The following is a 27735-nucleotide window of genomic DNA, read 5'->3' as shown; positions in this document are numbered from 1 at the left end:
CGGGACCATTCCCCTGATTCTGCCAGCCAGGAGTCCTTCTCGGAGGACAAGGACACAAGGGATTTGGCCCTGTCAGATGACGAGGGTCTAGCCCCGGATCAGCCCTCCTTCGTGGGTTTATTTAAAACACACCTCTTCAGGTCCCTTCTTTTTAAGGCACAAACTTCTACTGGACTAGGCGTTACTGCATTGGCTCCTTCTTCCCAGACCACACAAGACCCATCAGGCCACTTGTTTTCGGAACCCACCATGATTTCTGAAACCATTCTGGTGCCAAAACTTTTTCTTGAGTGGTACAAAGCCAGTGGCAATTTCTGGGATCTGGGTCTAACCCAAATGCCCTGGAAAAGAGATTTTACAATGTGGCCCCCGAGCTAGACAAGTTACTACAGGTTCCCTCGGTCAACGCTCCCATCATAGCTCTTACGGCTTCTTCTCATCTTACGGGTCCGGCTGACGAGTTACTGTGCCCTAAAGAGAAAAGAGCGGAATACACCATCGTCAAAGGCTATCAGGCTTCGGCCTGGTCAGTCAGGGCCTCCACGGCTGCCTCATTTTTCAACCGGGCATCTCTGCTGTTGCTTAAGCAATTCCAAAATAGAATACCAGCGGCAGATGTCAGGTCCCATCAAGACCTGAACAAGATCGTGGCCGCATTGGAGTTCTCAGCCGATGCCACGCTTAACGCGGCCAGGTTCTCAGCCAAGGCCATTGGCTCCGCAGTGTCATCCGGCAGGCTCCTTTGGCTCAGGCATTGGCAGGCCAACACCAGAAGTAAATGGCGTCTGGCAGCTTCTCCCTTCTCAGGGGCTAACCTCTTTGGATCCTCCCTTGATCCCATCGTGGTAGAGACCAAAGGCAAATGGAAAATACTTCCATCGCTCTCTAGAAGAGGGGAGCTCCGCCACCAGCCGTATTTTCGTTCGCAGCCATTTCATGAAACAGAATCTGGAGGTTTTTCCTCTCGATCACAACGTTACTTCTCGCCCAGAGGGGTCCAGTCTCGAGATGGGAAGGTTAGGCCGGGATCTCGGTTCTCCACCAGAAAACCCTTCTTGGGGGGAGGGGCAGAGCATTTAGGCGCTCCAAGTGATCCACTGTCGGGATTCCCCATTGGCGCTCGCCTGACCCAATTTTACGCACAATGGGAGAACTCAACGTCTGACAGCTGGGTCAGAAATACCATAGAGTACGGCCTCGCCCTTGAGTTTCGCTCCAACCCCCGACGAGTTTCATATGCTGCCCTGTCTCACGTAATCCCACCACCAGGTCTCTGGTTTCGGAGGCCATTCAACATCTGGTAGCAATAAGGGCTATTCAACCCGTGCCCTCAGATCAGCGAGGACACGGTTTTTATTCTCGCCTATTCATAGTACATGAGTCGTTGGGGGGCTGGAGGGCTATTCTCGATTTGAAGTTCTTTAACCGGCATATCACCTACCACAGATTCAAAATGCATTCCCTCTGTACTATTTTGGAGCGTGTGCACCCAGGAGACCTTCTCTCGTCTATTGACTTGACGGAGGCCTACCTTCACATACCTATCCTCCCTGCCCACCATAAATTCCTTTGGTTTTGTTATCATGGACGACACTATCAGTGCAGGGCCTTGCCCTTCGGGCTGTCTTCGGCCCCTCGGGCCTTTACCAAGATCTTGTCTATCCTTCTGGCCCACATTCATTCGATCCCGATCAGGCTTCAAGCCTACCTCGATGATATATTGATCATGTCATCATCGTTATCATCAGCGGATCGGGACGTCTATACCACTATCCAGATCCTACAGGATCATGGGTTTTCAATTAACTGGGATAAGAGCCACCTTACTCCGTCTACTCACATTGTCCATCTGGGGGCAAAAATAGATACGGGGCTGTCCCTGGTCTTCCTTTCAGAGGAACAGCGAGCCAGTCTCTGCAACTTAGCGGCACATTGTCAGTGAGCGGGACCTGTTCCCTTACTGCAATTATCACAGCTCTTGGGGAAAATGGTCTCCACCTATGACATTGTTCCCTGGTCTCATCTCCACAGCAGGCCCCTTCAGTGGTTCCTACTTCTCCATCAGAGGAAACGCATCAGCTCGTCTCTTGAGCGAGTTGTCCTTCCCACGGATGTTTGAGCATCGTTGGATTGGTGGACGTCCCCCGCTATCTCTCAGGGGACCTATTTCAGAGACCCCCCTCGATTGACCATCACCACGGATGCGAATCTCTTCAGCTGGGGAGCGCACCAGGGGGCCCATCTGGCACAGGGTCAATGGTCGGCTCACGAAGCCCGGCACAACATCAATTTCCTGGAACCGCGGACCATTTTCTTGGCCCTCCAAGCGTTCGCAACACAGATCGCCGGTCAAGACATCTTGATCCTAACGGACAACATCACCGTGAAAGCCCACGTACATCGGATGGGCAGAACACATTCTCATTCCCTCCTTTAGGAGGCCCTCCGTCTTGGCCGCTGGGCGGAATCCCACCTCAGGTCACTGAAGGCTGCTCACATTTCAGGGGTAACCAAAGTTAAGGCCTAAGGTGTCTAAGGTGGGACAAGAACTCAGTCTCCCAATTAATGGCCTGATGGCTTAATTGCTACACCAAACTCAGTACTTCTTTACGTAAAACATAGTATTTGAACCCCTTTACAATTCTCACGGCTAGCTATGTCATTTACTTGAGATATGTGAGTTAATATAACATAACAAGTAGTGTGTTGTGGAAGAACAGCACTGCATGTATTTTGCTGCCAACCCTCCTAAGCTAAGGGTTCCCAACCCCTAGGCCGCAATCCACTGCCAGGCCGTGTCCTGGGCCACCAAAGCGGAGGGCTGGCATGCTACTCAAGCAGACCGGTTCCCTTCTCCCTCCTGCGGGCCGCCAAGCCAACAATTCCAACAATATTTGTGATTTTAAATTTATGGTTGAAAAAGTTTTGCCTACATATAAAAAGTTACTTTTGTTAAAAGAAAAGTGTTTCTTTTGTCACAATATTTATCTGGAGTAATTAGTAATACTATAGGACTGTGATGGCGAACCTATGGCACGTGTGCCAGAGGTGTCATGCAGAGCCCTCTTTCATGGTTGCCCCAGTTCATCTCTGTTGTGCATGTACACAGGCCTCCTACCGGACAGCTGGTCTTCAGGTCTTTGCTGCACGGGGGGTGGGGCGCGTGCGGGGGGGCTGCATGTGCATGCATTTTGGGGGTTTGGGCGCACACATGCACGCTCTTTGTGCACTCAGTCTGGAAAAGTTAGCCATCACTGCTATAGGAGAATCTATAACAAATTGACAACCCACAATTTTGTAAAGTTTCAACAGTATTAATTTTTTATTTGTTCCAATTTTTTTTTGCCTTGTGTTCACTCCTCCTTTTGTAGTGGTTGGTGGAAGAAATCCTTTTTGTTATCATTGTAAATCTGTGCTTTATTTTAGGCAGTAATTAAAAACACTATAGTTTATTGCAAATGTTGGTAAAGTTACTCGAAATCAAATTATATTTTAACTTATGCCCCCAAAGCACTTTTACAAGTAGGAGCATAACTTTATTTTTACTTCTATTTTTTTTATTTTACTTCCTTTTCTTTCCTTTCATATAGATAATTTTTTAAGCTTCTTGTTTAAGCCCATAAATATATCATTAAGTGTTGTACCTTAGAATTCTTGATGAACATCTTTTCTTTTATGTATGCTGAGAGCATATGCACAAAGACAAATTCCTTTTGTATCCAATCACACTTAGCCAATATTCTATTCTATTCTGTTCTATTCTATTCTATTCTATTCTATTCTATCCTATCCTATCCTATCCTATCCTATCCTATCCTATCCTATCCTATCCTATCCTATCCTATCCTATCCTATCCTATCCTATCCGCATATTATAAATGGAAAAACTGAGAGATAAAAAAATGAATAGAGTTTTTTTCTTCCTATTATAGTTTCTTTCTGCTTTCATAATTTGTGACTTTTGGTTTATGTCTATTTATATTGCTGTTTTGGTTTTTATAAATGGTTTGAAGTAATTCCCAATGCCAGGCGGTGATGGAATAAGTCAACAAATATCTTTCTGCCCTTATATTAAATGGGGGGGGGGACTTTCTAATTTTTTTAATTTTTTTAAATTTGAATTTATATCCCGCCCTTCTCCGAAGACTCAGGGCGGCTTACAATGTGTTAAGCAATAGTCTTCATCCATTTGTATATTATATACAAAGTCAACTTAATTGACCCCAACAATCTGGGTCCTCATTTTACCTACCTTATAAAGGATGGTGTCAGGCCTGGAAAACATACTAGACTTTAGGGTTCCAGACGCTGCCACATTTTTCCCCTGAGGGGAAGAAGGGGGGTTGAGGGGTATGGTAACATTCTTCAAGCGGTCAAGGTCGGATGGTGTTCACATCTGCAGGAAGAGTGGCGAGAAGATATTCGAATGAACCGGGAGAACGTGGGACCATGTGACCAGCAAAGGGGTCAGGGGGGTGGGACTCTTGGGGTTTGTATAACTGGGAAAATAATCCGGAAGTTCAGTTTTGGAATTTTACTCATCGTGTGCCAGTTTCCTCATGCTAGTAAAGAACTCTGAAAGACAATGGCTTCTGAGGTTTTTTTATGCAGAAGAGGTTTTTCTGGAACCTTGACATTGAGTCAACCTTGGGCCTGGTGGGACTTGAACTTGCAGTAATTGCAAGCAGCTGTGTTAATAACAGACAGACTTAGTCTGTTGAGCCCCACCAGAGGCCCCATTTTGAATATAATGTAACAACATGTTTTCAAACTAAAATACGTAGAGGTTACTTTGACACATTTTTCTGGAGAGATCATGAGAATAAGATCTACACAAAATTAGTTTACATGGGTCACTGACCTTTATGATATTCTGCAAGTGAAGAATATTTTTTGGTACTTTTATTTGCAGTTTAAAGGATTATCATTTTTATTAGATTTTTTCCTTCCCTATAGTTCAGAAGAAACGTTAAAGAATAATGAAAGAAGTGTGACATTAAGCAGACAGTATTTTGGTTTCCTCTGTATATGGGAAAGCACAAAATTCAGGGAGGCATGTCTATATTGAGCTATGTCTAAAACTAATATTCTTTCAGTGGAACAGATATTTGCTTGCAAATTACATGTTCTCCTACAGTAGTTCCCTCTACACTGGGGGTGTCAAACTGGTGGCCCATGGGCCGGATGCGTCACATGCAGGCTATGCCCACCCCAGTTCTGCAAGGGGAAAAATGTCACGATACGTCATGTAACAGCAACATGGCACCATGAGTTTGACACCCGAGATCTACACCTAAATCTGCTTCAAATGATTAGAGGGCCCTCCAAAATATTTTTGAACAGCATGTGGAGAAACTGCAGGAAAAAATGATGGGGAAAGAATGCTTAATAGAACATACTGTTATAATTTATTAATCCTTTTTTTCCAGAAGTTTTTAAATATTCAGAATATCATTTTAACTTTACCTTGTTCTTTTGACTTGTACACAAGCAGAACATATTAAGTACTTGAAATGCAAAGAGATACCATTGATTTGTGTAAAATGTTAAAAACCAACATTTTCATGGAACTTGGTCAGATTTATTTTCCTTATAAAGAAAATTTGACTTTTTGGTCCTAGCCACCATTGTTTTCATTTTTACAAAAGCATAACAATTTGTAAAAGCCATTTTCCCTCATTTAGTGGTAGCTGACTTTAAAACAGATTGTTGTAAAATAAAGAATATTTGGCATATCTTTCATAATATAGCTGTTGGTGATATAAATAATGGCCAGAATGTATGCTTTGAAATATTTTATAAATAGACTTATTGATTGCCAATGAGGCAAAAATTTTTGAGAAAGAGTTAAATATTATTAAAATGGAGAAGGATTCTTCAGAAAATAGAAATGTTCATTATTTTGGCCCATTTCTTTTGCCATTTTTCAGTATAGAATTCTATGTACAAAAATTTAAGATAATTTTGTAATTTGACACTTATCCCTGACCAGTTGTAGTTTACTGCAACTGTTACTACTGACTCTGAGCTAGCACAGTTGTTTTAAGTGTCTGATGTTTTGCAAGTACTAGCTGTCATTCCTTTGAGAAAGTTGTTCAAGAAATAGAGCATTATGTAATGATGCACTATCTAATATAGAATAAATATTTAAATGTAGAACTGTTGGTCCTTTGAAATTTAGAAGAGCACAAAATGAATTTGTATATTCATTTTAGTCTGTTCCAGTGGGAGAAGATTGACGTGACACCAGCAGAGGCTCTGTAAGTGTTCCACTATGTATGACACCTTAGGTTTTAGCCTAGGACTAAGAAGACCCAGCTTCATAAATCCAAATGATGATAATCCTTATTAGGGAAGTTTTGGCCTGTCATTATCTTTTATTCTAACTCATAAGATTATTGTTAAAATACTTACTTCTTTGAATTTCTAAAGGAAAGATATGATACAATATAATAATGAAATAAATGACTTTTAGAGCTGAAAAATATATCAACATCAATGTACAGAGAAGAACAACAAAGGTGATTAGGAGACTCGAGGATAAAACATAAAGAATGGTTGCAGGAACTAGGCATGTCTAGTCTTATGAAAAGAAGAACTAGGGATGACATGATAGCAGTGTTCCAATATCTCACGGGCTGCCACAAAGAAGAGGGTGTCAAGCTATTCTCCAAAGCACCTGAGGGCAGAACAAGAAGCAATGGGTGGAAACTAATCAAGGAGAGAAGCAATTTAGAACTAAGGAGAAATTTCCTGACAGAACAATTACCGTATATACTCGAGTATAAGCCGAGTTTTTCAGCACGTTTTTTGTGCTGAAAAACTTCCCCTCGGCTTATACTCGGGTCTATACGGCTTATACTCGAGTTTTTTTTTTTTTTAAAGCCCCTCGGCTTATACTCGAGTATATACGGCTTATACTCGAGGTTTTTTTTTTTCTTTTTTTCACATTTTACCGGACGGAAGCCCTGCCGGTGCAGTGAGAGGGCGGGGCGGGGGAGCCGCCAGCCTTCTCAGCTGAGGAGGAGGTTTCCCCAACCGGTAGGTGCCTCATTTCCCACCCTCGGCTTATACTCGAGTCCCCAGTTTACCCCAGTTTTTGGGGTAAAATTGGGGACCTCGGCTTATACTCGGATCGGCTTATATTCGAGTATATACGGTAATCAGTGGAACAACTTGCCTCCAGAAATTGTAAATGCTCCAACACTGAAAGTTTTTAAGAAGAGATCAGATAACCATTTGTCTGAAGTGGTATAGAGTTTCCTGCCTAAGCAGGGAATTGGACTAGAACAGGGGTCTCCAATCTTGGCAACTTTACGAGCTGTGGACTTCAATTCCCAGAATTCCTCATGTCTGGCTGAAGAATTCTGGGAGTTAACATTCACACTTCTTAAAGCATTGAAGGTTGAAAAACACTGATTTACACCATTGTGGGTTCCCCCCCAATCCAATTTATACAGGTAGTCCTTGATACAGGTAATCCTTAATTATGGCTGGCTGAGGAATTCTGGGAGTTGAAGCTCACAAGTCGTAAAGTTGCCAAGGTTGGAGACCCCTGGACTAAAAGACCTCCAAGGTGCCTTCCAACTCTGTTTTTCTATTCTAATTCTGAAGCCTAGTAAATAGGGTAGTATTGATTGATTGATTAATTGCTTATGTGCTATCCAGACAGTATCAACTCATGAGAACAACAGAGATATTTGTCCCTGATGATCTGTCCCTAACTTGGTTCTTTAGAACTTCCAATCGTGCACCTATTGCCATTATAACTGAGTCCATCTATGTTGTTTCCTTGCACCTTTCCCAATATTAGAGCCTTCTCCAGAGAGTTTGATCTTCATATAATGTGTCCAAAGTAGGATAATTTGAAGATGGAAAATTACAATTATCATTGGAAGAATTTCTGTGATAAAAATGAATGTATTTACCTAGAATGTTTCTGTTTCAAACAATACCTGCTTTGAAAAATGATGCACCTTTTAAACAATGGCAAAAATGTATACCTAGATTAATATATGAAGGTAAAAAATCAAGGGTTAAATATACATTTCTTCAAGATGCAAAAGGAAGAAGGGAATTAGGTTAACTTGATTTTAAATTTTATCTTGCAGTCTGCTGTTTGGTCTGGATTAAAAAAAAGGGTGGATAATGCTTTTTTATAGTTATAGGATAATGTTAGAATTAGAAGAACATAACTGAGATTTGGTTGGCATGGATTTTTATGGTATGGTAAACTTAATGTAGATTTTAAAACATCATGGGAGGAGTGCCATATTAAGAATATTAAGTTGTGTCTGAAAATAGCTTTATAGGTCTCAGCACAGGAAACATTTTATGAAAAAGAAATAACAGACAAAGATAAATAGTTAACATATCAGAATTTATTAATACAACTGGATGGGGAACTTAAGAGTCCATTGGAGTTGATCAGCTAATAAATATAAACAAATAAAAATCTTCAGTAACATCAGATTAAATAATGCAATTTAAAATTAAAATTAAATTTAAAATAATTTAAATTGTTGGAATCTTGTGAGTTTGCTAAGTCTTCTGAAAATCTGATTTTTTCACATGTGATTTCAGGAAAGAATTCTAAAGTAACAGCTGAATTAAAAAAACCATTTATGATAAGATTGCTGAAAACTTGCAGTATTTTGACTTTTCTTTTTCTCACCAGTTCCAAGCTGATATAAGTGAATTTGCCCACTGAATTATTCCCAAATACTTTCTGTTCACATTTAAGAAATAAGAAAATGAAACTGTTTCTACAGAAAACATGAACTTATTAATTATATTCAGAAACAGCCTACTGAGGATTCTGGAAATTTATACTAAAGAAGATAAACGTACAGTGTTATACCAGTCACCCTCTGACATCAGGTGCACAAAGCGATAACTTAAGAATAGTCATATCTTTTGAAGACTTCTTACTGAATCCTCTGTATTTAAAAAAAGCTATGAAAACTGCAGGTATATCAGTGAGCTACAGCAAGGTACTTATTACACAAGATTATATAGCTTTCATTGTTTTACATGATAGGATGTGGAAAGAAAAGTTTGCAGTGGTCAGCATGAGCTCTTCCTGCTTTGTTTTCTCCCCTGGGACTTTTAGGCATCACAAAGAGCATTGCGTCACACCTTTCCAATTATAAAAGGAAAATGCTGGGAATGACAGAATCTAGGTATGTGGAGGAAGATTTGTGTTTTGCAGGGGAGCAGAAAGGAAGAATTTGCAGTTGAAGGATTGGAGCAGTTGTCACCTCAACAGGCAACTGAGGGTAAAGGAGGAGCAGAGTTGGACTTAATTAAACCAGCTGACGGGAGAAGCAGAGCCCAGCAGCTTCACTACTCCAGCTGCTGACAGGTAGTCCTCAACTTACAACCACAGTTGAGCCCAGAATGTTGGTCATAAATTGTTGTGGTTGTTAAGTGAGCCACCAAGTGTCCAGGCTCAATTTTATGACTATTTTATTAAGTTGTAAAGCAAGTCGCTGTTTTCTGTCAGAAAATGGCAAATTTTTATAAATCACAGTTGTGGGATGCTGAAACTGATGCTTAAAATGTGATTATGTGATGCGAGGGAGGGGGAGCAGCAGTGTATGGATTATAAATTAACAGAACACTATGTGTAACTTTTGTGTTATCCCAGGGCAATCACATAAAAATACACAAAGGGGTGGTTTTGTTCTCTGTACTAAACTAGGCTTACAAACACACACATTTGCAATATAGAGACAAGTCCCTGTTCCGTCGCCTCCCCTTCTCAGATTTAGCAAGTTTAGCTTGCAAGTTTTCCAAATCAAAGCAGCGTGTAGAAGAAAGTGTCAGGTGAAGTCAGAAGGTCCACGTTTGTAACAGATTTGTCAGCCAGTCCAGGTTCAAAGTCAGGGTTATGAATTTATAATAATATCAGAGTTGGAAAGGACCTTGGAGGTGTCGTGTCCCACTCCTCCGCTGACAGCTGGGTCAGGGAAATCGGAATCAGGCTTGCCTCTGCAGCTCTGCCCAAAGTCCTAGCAAAGTCCTCAGAGCAGGCAGGAGACCAGTAAGTGACTTCAGCAAGATAAGTTTGACTTTTGCCTGACTCAGAGACTGCCAGAAAGTAGATCCTTTATATAGGCCATGGGGTGTGGCTCCATGACTCAGCACTCATTAAGGCCTGCCCTCCTTCCTCTGTTGCCTCCGCCTATCCAATCTTCTGATGCGAGGATTACTCCAATCAGCTGTTAGAATAAACCTCCTCAGGCTCACATGCTGTGGAGGAGGGGGAGGGGTCTAGCTGCTCCGTTTGCCTGGGCATGGAGTCAGGGCTGGGGCCGGGAGATTCTCCTTCTTCTGCAGTTTGTGTGGGCATGGAGCCAGGACTTGGGCCGGGAGGCATACATTCCTCAGTGTTCGAGAGCAGGTAAGAAGGCCCTGGCTGCTCTGAGGGCGGGCAAGACACAACAGGAGGTTTCCAAGCCAAGGCACATGGAATGGGACTTAACGGCTGGTTGTTGTCAATAGAGAGCTTGAATTTGTTGTTCCATTTTAATAGAAGCAGATCCTCTGTAACCCGTTTAACTGGGTGAGATTCCTTCTGCATGGACAGTCTCACAGAGTCCCTTTGCTCTACTCTCTTTGGAGTCTTGCATTGGGAGCAGGCAGTAATTCCACTCTCTCATCTTCAGAGAGTGATGGCATATCTCTGTGATTTTATCCTAACTCCTTAGTTGCCCCTGTGTACTAGATGGCAGTCTATCTGATGGCATTGGAGCTGGCTGCTTGTCTGTCAGTACTTCTGAAGTTGGCTCTGGTATTGGCTGCTCATCATCGGTCCCCTCCTTTGATTCTCAATGTGAGCTCATCATAACAACTTCAAACAGTTGTTAAGTGACTGTAAATTGAAGTCTATCTGTACAGCCAGCCAGGAGCTGGTAAAGCACCTGTCAGGGTTCCAAGTAACACCCCCAATGAAAGTAGACTCTGAGGCTTGAAGTTTCTCAAAATTCCATTTTATTAGAGATGTCAAATTGGCACATCTGAGAAAACCTGAATCTGAAAGTTTCCAGGTTTTCTCCACTGAAAATAAAGTCCAAGTCCCTGCCCCAGTACCCACATGTCCATCACATGGTCTAATCAATGCAGCATCCCAGCTGGAGATGCCTCCCAGTCACGCCACTCCAACTGCAGGGCAGAATGTCCTTGATTCTCAGAGAAAGAATATTATTATGGCTAGATATCTTCCCAACTCCATACCATCCCCCCTCACAGTTTCCCACAGCCCTCAAGATCCAAAGAAAAGATGGCTTCCAGGGCTGACAGCACCTTTTCTCTTCTCAGCCTAGGCTGAGAAATTGCCATGCTAATCCTTCAGCAACAGTTTAGCAAAGCAGCTGATAGCAACAGAAGCCAATTTAAAGGTGGCTACGTATTGACTCAGAGCAATGAAGATTCAAGCAATAAAGAAGAATAGATCGTTTAGAAATAAGAAACATACATAGCTTGGTAGGCACATATGTGTTAGTGTAGTGTAGTGAGGTGTGTTATATGGTGCATGGTATGATATTGTGTATGGTATGGTATGGTATGGTATGGTATGGTGTATGACATGGCATAGCATAGCATAGCATAGCCTAGGCATAATAAGTTTTAAAGTACTAAGTACCGTAATAGGTAATACTACTTGTTATAATAGAAGCCTCCCTGAAAACACAAGGAAGATAAAAACTGTTGCTGGTCTACCATTTCCCAAAGGGGAATTATGGGGAGCAAAAAATAAACATTGGGAAGAGAATATTTTTAAAAGTAGGTGAATTTTTTAAATATGAATTTGATTTTTTAAAAAAATCATATTTTCAGTACTTTGGTTATGATCTGATAATTATTTGTTGAATGGATATATGCTTGGAATTATCTTTTGTCAAAATGGAATGCTTGGATTGTTTTATGAGTCCTTGAGTATAGTAATATAAAAGTGCAGTGTGCGTGTGTGACCATATAGATGAGAATCAGCAGTCTGGTGCTCCCAGAGGACTAGGCTGTCTAGGACACCTCTAGGTAATATCAAGTCATCTCTATTTTTGTTTTACTGATCTTTATTAACTATAGACTTGCTACTAAGCCTTAAAAGAAGAAAGTGTTTCTTTTTATCCTCTCATATACGATATAGAGATTGCTTTATTTTCTTTCAAAATCAAATATTGGGCAAGTATTTCTCTTAAAACCTCCCTGCTTTGTATGGACTAATCCATACTGATTTGTTTCAAATTAATCTAAGCTATTTTTACTCATCCTTTTGCTCTAAAAATTCAGTAGCTGGTGAGTATAAAGATTGATTTCATTATTTATCTATAGATAAATATCAGTTGTATTGCCACTGAATTTATTTGTCTTATCAAAAATGGACTTTGGATTTGCACTACCACATAGAGATGTCTTTGCTATTTTTAGATGAATACTGAACTACTTCTCTGAATGTATTGCATTTTTTCAATTCTAGTTGCTGTGATGTGTTTTATTCTGGAATTTTTACTGATTTTCTTATACTCTTTAGGGTAATAAAAAAAACTTGTTTTGACATACGTTTGGCAGCTTATGTTAAGTGCTGGCTCTTTTAATTAACATATACAATTTTTAATAAAATGTCTTGTTGAAAACCTCACCTGCTTCATCATTTGCATTATTTTACTGTTGCTTGACATGCTCGTGCAATTTAAATTTAAAGAAAATACTATGTAGTTTGACCATATCAGTCTGTGTTGTTTATATCTTTACAAAATTTCATTGAAAACATTTATTACTTAAATATTATGACACTGGGCAAATTGTTCCAAAGATTTGAAAAAGTAATCTTAAGAAATATTAACTTTTAAAGACTGTAATGTATTTAATTCTGTAATATTTCTTATGTGCTGCATGAGTTCAATAGAGCCAAAAATGTTTTGCTGCTGATTTTTCTTTGTACTCAGTGTCCAATGCATCTCATTGCGGTGTCCAACAATAATCAGCCAGCATTGATGGATCAGTTGCCATGATAATGTTTTTTCATTATAGCAATACCCGTATGAAACCTTTCACATGTTTGCCACTGACTGCACCTAGATTTTTGGGAAAGAAGTCCAAATGTGAATGCAGAAAATGAATCTTCAGTGACACGTTGCACTTAATGGCCTTGCATGCTGTAATAAGTTTGTTGATCAGCTGAATGTAGTTTGGTGCTCTGTAGTTGCCAAGAAACTTCTCAATGACATCCTTGAATGCTTTCCAGGTGATTTTCTCTAGCCCCACTAACAGATCTTCAAACAGCTTGTCATTGGTGATGTATCTGATCTGTGGACCAACAAAAATGTCTTCATTAATCTGTACAATTTTATTCTTGGAGACTTTTGTCTCAAATAAGAAAACCTCACCTTCCTTGTTCATATCTTTCACAACATCTTTTATCAGTCCAATTTATATTTATATGACACGGAGGCAAAAATACCGTTGTTGTTTCAAGAAGTGATTCATGTGCCACATATTTCTGTCCTGGAACCCATTTTTTTCAGAGTGGCTATTTCTTTTTAATGTAATGTGGCTCTCCTGCATGGATGTCCCATTCACCTATGTAACAACAATACTTGATATATCTGACCTGAATTTCAAGCATTGGAGCCATCACTTTTAGTTCTCCACAAATATTCCACTTGTACTTGATGTATTGGATGTGCTTCAACAACAGTTCCATGCTTTTGTATGTTCCTTTCATGTGTGCAGCATAGCCAATAGATATTGAAGGGTATATACTGCAAAACCAGATGATTTCTACAAAATGGAACATGATAGGTTAAATTATAGGTTACTTTCGTAATTACCAACCAAAGATATATAAGGTACACCCAAATGGTGTTCAGGAAGCAAAATATTTGTTGTCCAGTGTCATAGAGAAAAAAGCTAGACATTTTAAAATAATTACAATGAAAATTGTTGCTATTTAACTTGGTTTTCATGGTAGTTTAGCAAAATACAGAAAAAGTTATTCTTGACTGGAAGCAAAATTTTAGGACAGCAGGATTCTAAAGTACAAGTAGTCCTTGAAATTCAGGCATTTAGCAATCCGTATACTCTTATGAGCAACCATGGAGGCTACAATTCCTTCTACCCACCTATCTCTACCCCCATTGGCCAAAGTCCTCAACAATCAGGCGCCTGGGACGTTGGTTCCGGCCCCAGGCGCCTGATGGACCCTGAGAGGTTCCTGACGGAGCTTGGGCCATTCCTGAGGATCTGGCCCACGGCACGACTGAGGAACTAGTCGTGGCCTGGGAACAGGCCGCGGCTGGGGCCTTGGACCGTGTCGCCTTTGCGGCCTCTGACCCGCGCAGATCTCGCCCGCCCCTTGGTTCTCCGAGGCTGAGGGAGATGAAACGCCGGAGAAGACGCCTAGAGAGCACTGGAGGTCCAGTCGTTCCGAGGTTGATCGACACTAGTTAGGTCCTATTCTAGGACCTACCTAGTGGCAATGAGGGAGGCGAGGCGCCCACGCCCACCCTCATTGCGTCGGCAGATAACCGCCCGGCCGCCCTGTTTCGGGTGACCCGCTCTCTCCTTCATCAGGAGGTACGGGATGACCCGTTGCAGGGACGAGCCGAGGAGTTTAGTGGCTATCTATACGATAAAATTGCTCAGCTCCGGGACGGTCTGGACTGAAATTGGGATAATCCAAGCGAGGGAGAGGAGACACGTCTTGTTGAGCCGGTTTGGGATGAGTTTGACCCTGTGGCTCCCGAGGACGTGGACAGGTTGTTGGGGAGGCTTCACGCCACGACATGTTTACTGGACCCGTGTCCTTCCTGGCTGGTACTGGCCACTCAGGAGGTGACACGAGGCTGGCTCCAGAGGATTATCAACGCTTCTTTGCTGGAAGGGGTTTTCCCTGCCGCCTTGAAAGAGGCGGTGGTGAGACCCCTCCTCAAGAAGCCCTCCCTGGACCCAGCTATTTTGGGAAATTATCGTCCAGTCTCCAACCTTCGCTTCGTTGCGAAGGTTGTAGAGAGTGCTGTGGCGCGACAGCTACCCCAATACCTGGATGAAGCCGTCTATCTAGACCTGCTCCAGTCCGCCACCCGGATACAGCACGGAGACAGCTTTGGTCGCGTTGGTGGATGATCTCTGGAGGGACAGGGACAGGGGTTATTCCTCTGCCCTGGTCCTATTAGATCTCTTAGCGGCTTTTGATACCATCGACCATGGTATCTTGCTACGTCGGTTGGGGGGATTGGGAGTGGGAGGCACCGTTTACCGGTGGTTCTCCTCCTATCTCTCCGACCGGTCGCAGACGATGTTGACAGGGGGGCAGAGGTCGGCCGCGAGGTGCCTCACTTGTGGGGTGCCACAGGGGTCGATTCGCCCCTGCTGTTCAACATCTACATGAAGCCGTTGGGTGAGATCATCAGTGGCTTCGGGGTGAGATATCAACAGTACGCTGATGACACCCAGCTGTACTTTTCCACCCCGGGCCACCCCAATGAAGTTGTTGAAGTGCTGTCCCGGTGTTTGGAAGCCGACGGGTCTGGATGGGGAGAAACAGGCTCAAGCTTAATCCTCCAAGACGGAGTGGCTGTGGATGCCGGCATCTCGATTCAGTCAACTGCAGCCGCAGTTGACTGTTGAGGCGAGTTATTGGCCCCAAAGGACAGGGTGCGCAACTTGGTAAGAAAACCTCACCTTCCTTGTTCATATCTTTCACAACATCTTTTATCAGTCCAATTTATATTTATATGACACGGAGGCAAAAATACCGTTGTTGTTTCAAGAAGTGATTCATGTGCCACATATTTCTGTCCTGGAACCCATTTTTTTCAGAGTGGCTATTTCTTTTTAATGTAATGTGGCTCTCCTGCATGGATGTCCCATTCACCTATGTAACAACAATACTTGATATATCTGACCTGAATTTCAAGCATTGGAGCCATCACTTTTAGTTCTCCACAAATATTCCACTTGTACTTGATGTATTGGATGTGCTTCAACAACAGTTCCATGCTTTTGTATGTTCCTTTCATGTGTGCAGCATAGCCAATAGATATTGAAGGGTATATACTGCAAAACCAGATGATTTCTACAAAATGGAACATGATAGGTTAAATTATAGGTTACTTTCGTAATTACCAACCAAAGATATATAAGGTACACCCAAATGGTGTTCAGGAAGCAAAATATTTGTTGTCCAGTGTCATAGAGAAAAAAGCTAGACATTTTAAAATAATTACAATGAAAATTGTTGCTATTTAACTTGGTTTTCATGGTAGTTTAGCAAAATACAGAAAAAGTTATTCTTGACTGGAAGCAAAATTTTAGGACAGCAGGATTCTAAAGTACAAGTAGTCCTTGAAATTCAGGCATTTAGCAATCCGTATACTCTTATGAGCAACCATGGAGGGCTACAATTCCTTCTACCCACCTATCTCTACCCCCATTGGCCAAAGTCCTCAACAATCAGGCGCCTGGGACGTTGGTTCCGCCCCAGGCGCCTGATGGACCCTGAGAGGTTCCTGACGGAGCTTGGGCCATTTCCTGAGGATCTGGCCCACGGCACGACTGAGGAACTAGTCGTGGCCTGGGAACAGGCCGCGGCTGGGGCCTTGGACCGTGTCGCGCCTTTGCGGCCTCTGACCCGGCGCAGATCTCGCCCGGCCCCTTGGTTCTCCGAGGGGCTGAGGGAGATGAAACGCCGGAGAAGACGCCTAGAGAGCACTTGGAGGTCCAGTCGTTCCGAGGTTGATCGACACTAGTTAGGTCCTATTCTAGGACCTACCTAGTGGCAATGAGGAGGCGAGGCGCCCACGCCCACCCTCATTGCGCCGGCAGATAACCGCCCGGCCGCCCTGTTTGGTGACCCGCCTCCTTCATCAGGAGGTGCGGGATGACTCTTTGCAGGGACGAGCCGAGGAGTTTAGTGGTTATCTATACGATAAAATCGCTCAGCTCCGGGACGGTCTGGACCGAAATTGGGATGATCCAAGCGAGGGAGAGGAGACACGTCTTGTTGAGCCGGTTTGGGATGAGTTTGACCCTGTGGCTCCCGAGGACGTGGACAGGTTGTTGGGAGGCTTCACGCCATGACATGTTTACTGGACTCGTGTCCTTCCTGGCTGGTACTGGCCACTTAGGCGGTGACACGAGGCTGGCTCCAGAGGATTATCAACGCTTCTTTGCTGGAAGGGGTTTTCCCTGCCGCCTTGAAAGAGGCGGTGGTGAGACCCCTCCTCAAGAAGCCCTCCTGACCCAGCTATTTTGGGAAATTATCGTCCAGTCTCCAACCTTCGCCGTTGCGAAGGTTGTAGAGAGTGCTGTGGCGACAGCTACCCCAATACCTGGATGAAGCCGTCTATCTAGACCTGCTCCAGTCCGCCACCCGGATACAGCACGGAGACAGCTTTGGTCGCATTGGTGGATGATCTCTGGCGGGCCAGGGACAGGGGTACCTCTGCCCTGGTCCTATTAGACCTCTCAGCGGCTTTTGATACCATCGACCATGGTATCTTGCTGCGCCGGTTGGGGGATTGGGAGTGGAGGCACCGTGTATCGGTGGTTCTCCTCCTATCTCTCCGACCGTCGCAGACGGTGTTGACAGGGGGCAGAGGTCGGCCGCGAGGTGCCTCACTTGTGGGGTCCCACAGGGTCGATTCTCTCGCCCTGCTGTTCAACATCTACATGAAGCCGTTGGGTGAGATCATCAGTGGCTTCGGGTGAGATATCAACAGTACGCTGATGACACCCAGCTGTACTTTTCCACCCCGGCCACCCCAATGAAGTTGTTGAAGTGCTGTCCCGTGTTTGGAAGCCGACGGGTCTGGATGGGGAGAAACAGGCTCAAGCTTAATCCTCCAAGACGGAGTGGCTGTGGATGCCGGCATCTCGATTCAGTCAACTGCAGCCGCAGTTGACTGTTGAGGCGAGTTATTGGCCCCAAAGGACAGGGTGCGCAACTTGGGTGTCCTCCTGGATGATCGGCTGTCGCTTGAAGATCATTTGACGGCCGCTCCAGGAGGGCCTTCCACCAGGTTCGCCTGGTTCGCAGTTGCGCCTTCCTTGATCGGGATGCCTTGTGCACAGTCACTCATGCGCTCGTTACCTCTCGCTGGATTATTGTAATGCTCTCTACATGGGGCTCCCCTGAAGTGCACTCGGAGGCTTCAGTTAGTCCAGAATGCAGCTGCGCTGGTGATAGAGGGAGCTCGCGTAGCTCCCATGTAACACCGCCTCCTGCGCAGACTGCACTGGCTACCTGTGGCCTTCGGTGAACTTTAAGGTGTTGGTTACGATCTTTAAGGCGCCTCATGGCTTAGGGCCCGGGTACTTACGGGACCGCCTGCTGTTACCACATGCCTCCCACCGACCCGTACGCTCTCACAGAGAGGGACTTCTCAGGGTGCCGTCCGCCAAACAATGTCGGCCGGCGGCCCCAGGAAGGGCCTTCTGTGGGGCTCCACACTCTGGAACGAGCTTCCCCCAGGCTTACGCCAAATACCTGACCTTCGGACTTTCCGCCGCGAACTGAAGACACACCTTTTTATTCGCGCGGGGCTGGCTTGAATTGAATTTTAAATGGTAAATTTTTATTAATTTTAAATGGGGTTTTTAGTGTAAGGTAATTTTTTAAATTCTCAGGCTAATTTAATAAGTTTTTTAAATTGCATTTTAATTGTATTTTGTATTGCTTGTTTTATTTTGCCTGTACACCGCCCTGAGTCCTTCGGGAGAAGGGCGGTATAAAAATCAAATAAATAAATAAATAAATAAATAAATAAATAAATAAATTGCAGGCAGGTAGGACCCAAGACCCTGAGAGGTGAAGGCAGGGGGTTAAACCATAAGTGGTATTTATAAGGGAAGCTGCTGGCAGGGTGGTTTGGTTGTGGTTGCCATGCTTGGTGAAAGACAGAGTGCAGTGGATTTTAATGGCTGCCTCATCCCTGTGGCCTACCTGCTTCCTGTCTTCCTATCTCGGAGCAAGCCTTGACTAGGGCTTCCTGGCATTTGGCCCCTTGTGGAGGGGCCTCTTGCTCTTGGACCTTGTTGAGCATTTGACAGTTCCCAGGCCATGGCACATTTTCACTACACAGTTGGGTTAGATGGGCAGCTATGGCTTCTTTTCCCAACCTCCCTGCACTCACACTGCATGCAGCACCTCCCAACTAGCATGCAGCCTGCACTCTGCCTCCCAGGGCCTTCCACATCTTTCTAAGGTCTATTGGGAATCTGCTCACTTATTGATTTATGAGATTGCTGAATGACCACTTTGTTCAAGAACTAAGATTCTGATCCCAATTGTGGTCATAAGTCAAGGATTACTTGTATGAGCCAGTTATTAAATATTTTCATGGAAAGAATGTTACATAGAAAAGTGGGGAAAAGATACTCTCAAATAGAAAATTGAATGCTAATTAATTTAGTATTTGTGTTTCAGTGTATAAAAGTTTGCAATCAAAATTGATTCATTATTGAAGATAGTTGGTTTCATTTTACACTTTGTTAATTTTTAATCAATTTCTGTTACTCCAGTTATTTCTTCATAGCTGTCATAATAACCAAAATGATGCCTCTATATATGGACTTCACCTGATGGAGTATATATAAATTAAATTGATTATATTCTTATTATGGTTTGTTGCACAGTCAGCCAGATGTTCAGACTGGATTTGGCTTTTTTGTCTATCTATCGAGTCCTTTCCAAGGACCTGGGATAGGCAGATCTGGAAATTTGATGGTGTTACTGATATTGTTGCAGGATGTAAGCTGTTCCGAGTGAAGATGTCCTTTGCAGTTGACTGATGGTAAATTTGGTGTCCCAAGTGGTGCTCCAGATGTTTTGGGATTGCATCCAAGGCACCTTTTACAATTGGTACTTGTGTTTTCCCAAAAATAAGACCGGGTCTTATATTAATTTTTGCTCCAAAAGATGTATATTTTCAGTTCATGTCTTATTTTGGGGAAAATACAGTACTTAATGTGTCTGTCTGGCTGATGATCTTACCTGGGGCTTATTTTTGGACTTATATTACAAGCATTTTGAAAAATCATGCTAAGGCTTATTTTCCGGTTGGGTCTTTTTTTCAGGGAAACATGGTACTACCATTGCTTCATTTTGCCATAGTCGTTCTATTTCTATTTGCAGGTCTTAGTATTTTGTTATCTTCTCCAATTCTTTTTCTTCTATTTAGTTGTCTCCAGGTACTGCCAAGTCCACTATCCAGACTTTTGTATCTGTCTTATTGACAGTAGTTAAGTCTAAGGTATTATGTGACAGGTGCCTGTCTGTTTGAATTTGAAAGTCCCAGAGCAATTTAGTTTCGTTGTAGCTTCTTCACTAGTTATAATGGTGAGGAGTTCACCATTAGAAGAGCTCAAAGAACAAGTAAAAGATAGATCATCATGGAGAAAACTTATGTGGTCATTAGGAGTAAAAGAAAACAACTTAAAGGCACAAAAAATCATTTGATCATTAAATAAAGTCTGTACATTTGAACGAAAATCTTACTTTGTTTGTTTTACTTTGGGTGCTTTTAATGTGATAGTAAAGAACTGCAATGACCTGGTTGTGTATGAGAACAGTAATAGAAGGCAAGCATTCAGAAAAGTAAGACTGGGTTTGGAAACATGCGAGATAAACCTTATTGCCTTCTTTGACAAAGTAACTAGTGGATAAGAGAAATCCAGTGAATATAGAATACTTGGACTTAGTAGGGCATTTAACAAAGTAGACTACAATCTACTTCTTGGTAAGATAGAACAATGTGGGATATACAGTACCACCAGATGGATTTGCATTTGGCTGACCAGCACGTAGCCTCAATGGAGCTACATCTACAGTATGTGGAGGGAAGCATGCAGTGGGGTACCTCAAGATTCTGTCATGAACCCAATGCCCTTCAACATCTTCATAAATGATCTGGGTGAGGGGTTAGACAGGGAACGCATCAAATTTGCAGACATCACTCCAAGTTGGCGGGAATTGCCAACACTTTGGAAGATAGACTCAAGATTCAGAAGGAGCCTGACAGACTTTACATTGGCCCCTATCCAACAAGGTGCAGTTCAGTGGTGAGAAAAGTAAGGCAGGATCACTTAATTATGAGTCAGCAGTGTGCTGTAGTTGCCAAAAATGTCAACACAGTTCTACGCTGCATCAACAGAGGGTTAGCATCAACATCATGGGACATGATAGTACCACTTTATACTGCACTGGTGAGAACACACTTGGAATATTATGTCTGATTCCGGTCATCATGATTAAAAAAAAGATGCCTTAGAGTGCAGAGAAGAGAAACAAAGATGATAACGGGTCTTGAAGCTAAATCATATGTTGAGCAACTAATGGAACTAGGTATGTTTAGTCTAATGAAAAGAAGACTCAGGGGAGACATAGTAGCAATCTTCCAATACTTGAAGGGCTGTCACAGGGAAGAAGACATCAATTTATTCTCCATAGCACTGAGGGCAGGACAAGAAGCAGTGGTGGAAGCTTGGCAAGGGGAAATTTAATGTGGAAATAAGGAGAAATCCTGACAGTGAGCACAATTAATCAGTGGAACAACTTGCCTCCCGGAGTTCTGGGTGCTCCATCGCTGGAGATTTAAAAATAAAAAATTAGACAGCCATTTGTCCAGAATGGTATAAGGCAATGCTTCTCAATCTTTGGCAACTTTAAGAAGGGTGAAGTTTAATTCCCAGAATTCCCCAGGCAGCATCACCTATCTTAAGGACTCCTGCATCGGTAAGGGAGTTGGATTAAAATACCTCCAAGGTCCTTTCTGGTGCTGTGATTCTAAGACCCAAGAGAATCCCTTTCTTCCAATGTGTGAGTGCTGAAATGTAATGCTTAATACAAAGATGCAGCTTTGTAAATACGTAAATCTGTATTTTAGCGGCACATACAACACAAAAAGACTGATGTCGAACTTATCTGAATAATCATACAAATAGGTGTAATAGTGTCTGTTACGGATATTTTATCTACTACAATAGAAGAAAAAAATGTACAAAAACCTTACTATGTAAATAAACAAAGGACGCATGAAAAATAGAGTGGTCGAAAACTGCTGTTAATGCTGCTAGAATTGACAATTTATACTCATGCAAGCCTCTTGTGTAACATTTAACATTGGAACAATTGTGCATATTACTACTTTAAAAAACTACAGATAGCAGAAGATAAGTATACAGATAGTCCTTGGTAGTTCTCAGTTTATGAGTGGAATTGAGAGTGGAATTTCTGTTGCTAAGCAGTGCAGTTGTGCAGCGTGATGTCACATTATAGCATTGCTTAGTTACAACAATCCCACAGTTAAGTGATCCTCACTTAACAAAGGCAATGGGGAAGGCGTTGCCTTTGTTAAGTGAGGATCATGGGACATTTAGCAAATTCCAGGCAGTTCACCAGTAGACAGATGAGGCATGGAGGGGCTGGAGGGAGTTGCTGCTGGATGGGAACAAGTGCATGAATGGCCTACAAAGTATGGGGTGAATTCAGTCTGTTTGGGAATGGCTGCTGCTGCTGGGCAGAGGAAGGTGCAAATGATTTACTGCCAGCTTCCCTATTGACTTTGTTTTTGGAAGTAGGCAAGAAAGGTCACATATGGCTATTGCATGACTGTGGGATGCTGCAACCATTATAAGCCAGGTGCCTAGTGTGCAGATTGAAAGCATGTGACCACAGGATACTGGGAATGGCTGGCATTTTGGGGACTGATGTTGCAGTTATTCTCTTACCGTTGCTATGTTCAAACCAGATTTGATATTCAAATTGGGCAACTTTTGATGTGGATATTTGTAATAAGGCATGCAACTTTAGTGAAATTATGATAAATTCATGCCCTATTTTACTGCAGGCAGACGGTTATCAAAAGATTTGCATGTCAACATGCCTGTTATTTATAGAACCAATAAGTGTTTACTTACTTCAATGGCCACTTATTTGTTGAAAGCTGAATCTGAAATAAGTGGTCATTTATACTGGAGGGCATAGCAATTCAGTCAGTTCAGTAATTGCTAAATCATTTCCTTTAGTAGGAAGGATTGCAATTCAGTTTGGATTTGAAATGCTGTATGAATTAGAAGAGTTGCATATGTTGCATTTATTTACCTTATTTAAGATTGCATGTTATTGAATACGACATCTAATTTTAATACCTTGTAATACTTTTATTTGTAATATGCCAAATTAATCAGAGAGTAAAAGAAAATAGACGTTTGTTGTCAATAAATCATTACAAAAATCTCATTATTCAGAAAGGTTTTTATGAACTAGTGTGTCATTAATATATGTCAGCATGCTCTAAATGAGAAATTGAAAAAAATTAACCATCAGCAATGAAAATATCCTATTAAACTTCTAATTTTTAATTTCAGGCTAATTTTGAATAAGTTTTTTAAAGGTATTTTAATGTGTATATTTGTATTGTTGGTTTTATCTTGCCTGTACACCGCCCTGAGTCCTTCGGGAGAAGGGCGGTATAAAAATCAAATAAAATAATAATAAATAAATAAATAAATAATTTGAGACAATAAAAACTTGCTCATTTTGCAAGGAAAACTTAACTCTGCCATAGTTCAGCATCAACAATTTTCTGTAAAATAAATAATTTGTAACAGGATAGTCTTTAAGCTTCAACTTTTAAAGAAAGTAAATCTCATATTTTGACTATTGAAAAAAGCATCAATTACCTAACTGATTTTTGTTTTCAGTTTCATCATGTGTTTCATTTTAGAGCTCTCAGACCTTTATGTGAATATACCATTTGACCATTCCTTAGACAGAATAACAGAGTTGTAAGGGACCTTGGAGGTCCTCCAGTCCAACCCCCTGTTCAAGCAGGAAACCTTATATCATTTCAGACAAAAGGCTGTCCTGTCTCTTCTTAAAAACCTCCAGTGATGGAGCACCCACACCTTCAGGAGGCAAGTTGCTCCACTGATTGTTCTAACTGTCAGGAAATTTCTCCTTAGTTCTATTTTATGATGATAAACTGAATCTTGTGAGTGATTGAAAAATGTCGCATGAACTAATACTGATTCAATTCTCCATGTGCTCATAGAGTGGGAAGTAAAACCAAACCCACTTTATATGTGTTTGTCTGTTTGTACATAATTATTCTTGTACAAACATGTTTTACACCAATTTGTCTATGCTTTTATCTTTGGCCAAGAGCTTTTTCAAGATGACTCCTAGACAGTGGTAAATTATGTAAAATGAAACAAAAGAGAGCAATGACTGGAACTTAATAGTAATTGTTTTAGTATTACACAAAAGCATTCTTGCTTATTCAGATATTTAAAAGTTATAAGCTTTAAAATATTTTAAAGTTTTTTTCCTGCTGTTTGATTGCTTTTCTATTTCATATTGAGAAACTTTTTAAAAAATATACCTTCAGATGAAGAAGAGGATTACGACAGACCTTAGTTGGGAAAATCTATACTTAATTAAAATTCTGATTCTTGTAATCTTTAATAGGGTGAAATAGTGCACCATAGGCCAAAACATTTTCAACCAAGATACCCACAGAATGCATCCAAAATCCAGGACTGATGACTTCTGTGGAATTGAAATTTCGCAGATTTCATAACGTATTTTAATACATAAATATTATAAAACCAGTTTGTTATATGATACCAAATGTCATAAAACATTTTCTGTGTTGATGTTTGACTGTCTATACAATTCGATATGGGTTTTCAAAGTAGATACATCTCTGAATGTATCTCAGCTTTTCCAGTGAAGGCAGTATGTTAGAAGCTCTAGCATTGTTGAAAGCATTAAGGAACCAGATAAGGAAATATTTCTGAAATGATGAACCAACAAATCATAAATTGTTTACTAAAGACCTAAATGCAACTCATATTTTCTCTTCCCCCTCCCCTCACCCCAGAATATTTGATGTCAATGAGTTCATATTTTAAATCAATTCTTAATATTAAACATTTGTGAAATTAACCCTGCAAATACAAATTCCAATATTCATTATTCCCAAATTGCAGACTGGAAGAGTTGTCCATTGACTCTGAAATTAAGATAACCTTGTAGCATACTTCACAATGAATATTGAAGGTCAGGTTCTAAACCATCCCATCAGTCATGCATGTTGTCCAGTTGTATTAGGCCTTTATTTTAGGTTGGGGTAGTGTGTGCTGAGCTGCAATCTTATAGCACAGTGGGTTTTTTATAATTTTACATTTTAATTATCATGTTGTTCGCTGAATTGAAAAAGCTACTCTCAGTGTATTTTGCATCAGCTCTAAAATATAACCCATTTTAACATTGTAGGCATGTGTATGCTTAATTGCTCCCTCTATTCTCATCCTTTCACAGAACTTTTATGAGAGCTATATGATTGTCATATTTTAAGCAATTGATTGAATAATTCCTGGCATGCATCATTTTAAATATATTTCACTGAACTTTACTTTTTATTTTTTTGGTCTATTTTTAATATATCTCTTTCTTTTGTTGCCAAAACCTCAGAAAAATAACTGTTCTAGGTATTGTTTTTTCACACAAAGATACAATATTCCATAATTTAATTGTGTTAATGATAGTTTTAAAAAAATAACGTAATCAAGTGAAGATAATAACTGGATGATGTCAATGAAGATTCTTAGTCAACAAGGTAGAGTTGTCTGGAAATTGAATCATGGCAATTGGACTTATTTTTGTTGATTTGAAATATTTCACTGCTCATCCAAGTGGCTTCTTCAACTGGATGATGTAATATATATACATTTTCAGTTGAATTAGCAAATTGAAGTATTTGTAAATAACACTAAAGGTTATAAATAATACAAAATATCTACCAGATTTGATGTAACTGTTGCTGGTCATATTAATAACTAATATGAAATGATTAACCTTTTCCAAAGAGTTCATTTTCTCTTTACAATGGAATATTTTGTTTTAATACAGTATTCATCACAATAATTTAATTCTGATGGAAATATAATAGTGTAATGAAAGAGATTCAATCTTTTTAGTATTTTTCATTCTTCTTCAATAATTTACATGATTTGATTCAAAATCTTAAAAAAACCCACTAGATGGCAATCTCAGCAACTATTTCTGAATATCTTTCATAGTTTATGTACAAGTTTGTAACAATTCATGGACAAAAGTTTATCTTAGATTATACCCAGTGATATAATTCTATTTCTCATATATCCACATATCTGCTATACTGCTAAGTTTGATTTTCTAGATGAGAACTGGAGAGGAGAGGAAAGAAAGCCCCATCACATAAACCACTTGCTTAATATTTGTTGAAACATACTGTTTTTCTCAGCCTCCCACCTCCCTTTTCACCAATGAACAAAAATGAATAATAACATGAACTATTTATACCTTGAGAGTCATTTTGATATAGTAGTTAAGGTGTCACACTAGAAACTGAGACACTGAGTTCTACGGTAATTCCTCTTACACTTTCTCTCAGCCCTAGAATGGTTTGCAATGGCAAACCATTTCTGAAAAACACTTCCAGGAAAATGTCAGAGACTTGTCTAAGCAGTCTCCAATAATTGGAGATGGCTGGAGATTGAATGGAAGACCAAAAAAAAATAAAATCTTAAAATTTTCTCCTAAAACTCCCCTCTTTTCATCAGTAGAGTTTTCTACTTTATAAACGTAGTTGCAGGTAATAAACTATCTGTATCTACCTTTACATAGTTTATGAAAACAAAATGAATTTTTTTGTTTATTTTCATGCAGTTAAAATATATTTTATGACTATATGAAAAGAGGTTAACTTAAATGCACTGGGAAATAAAGATTATCTTATGAAATAAACACTCTACATTTAAAATTACTCTGTAAGCCAATTATCACAAGTATTATCTATGCATGTTTTTTAGGTCTTGAGTTTCCTGATCTACATATCCAGTGAGAGATCACACAACTTCTATATTGATGGATATAATCAAAAGTACAATTTTCTATATTTGGCAATAAATATTCTACTGATGGGAAATCAGGTGATTTCATGTGTATACATTAAGTTACCATTTGTTAGCTTCTCTTTATTTTTGTATGTGGAGGCTTAAATAAACAAAGTGTGCATGTATATATGTATATACATATATATGTGTGTGTGTGTGTATATAGGTCTTTGGTTGTTCGGATTTTCTCCCGTGTAAAATTGGAAGTGTCTTGGCGACGTTTCGACGAAGTCTCATTCTCATCTTCAGGCTGGTGTTTACTGCTTCGTGCTTCTAGGAGCAATGTGTGATCGCAGCTGTTTCTTCCTTTTAACTACTAGGAGGGCTTTGCCGTTTTCTTGTTCTCTGTCTTGGATTTTAGTGGGAGTTTCTTTATGGATTAGTTTGGTAATCTTATTTCTTTGGAATCCATTGGATGTGAGTACGTTAGTGAGAGTGTGTAGTTCGATTTTTAGGTGGTGTTCGTCAGCTAAGTGTTTTGTTCTGGAGATGAGTGTCTTGGCTACGGAGTTGATCTGTGCTGGGTGGTGGTGTGAGAGTGCATGCAGATAGCGATTTGTGTGTGTTTTCTTCTGGTAGATGGTGTGTCCTAGGGATCCATTGGATTTCCTGTAGACTAAGACATCCAGGAAAAGCCCTCCTTCCATATATAAAAGGCACCACAGACAGAATCAGCAAGATCCTCCACAAACACAACATCAAGACAGCATTCTGCACAAACCGAAAAATATCCACCATCCTAAGAAACCCCAAAGACAAAATTGAGTTAGAAAATCAAGAAGTATATGA

General features: G+C 41.0%; 1 protein-coding gene across 8 annotated transcripts in view; it reads left to right on the top strand.

Moving 5' to 3' along the window:
* PHF21A (PHD finger protein 21A) overlaps window positions 1-27735 on the top strand; it is a 163267-nt gene that overhangs the window by 82601 nt on the left and 52931 nt on the right. The window contains exon 4 of one of the 8 annotated variants that reach the window (XM_058161742.1): window positions 9113-9182. The exons of 6 other annotated variants lie outside the window; for them this stretch is intronic. The gene's annotated coding sequence lies outside the window, so the exon portion shown is untranslated. One more of the 8 variants, XM_058161743.1, reaches the window with a different exon arrangement.

Source organism: Ahaetulla prasina, chromosome 1, assembly GCF_028640845.1.
Source record: "Ahaetulla prasina isolate Xishuangbanna chromosome 1, ASM2864084v1, whole genome shotgun sequence".
NCBI lineage: Eukaryota > Metazoa > Chordata > Lepidosauria > Squamata > Colubridae > Ahaetulla > Ahaetulla prasina.
This window is presented reverse-complemented; position numbering and strand designations above follow the sequence as displayed.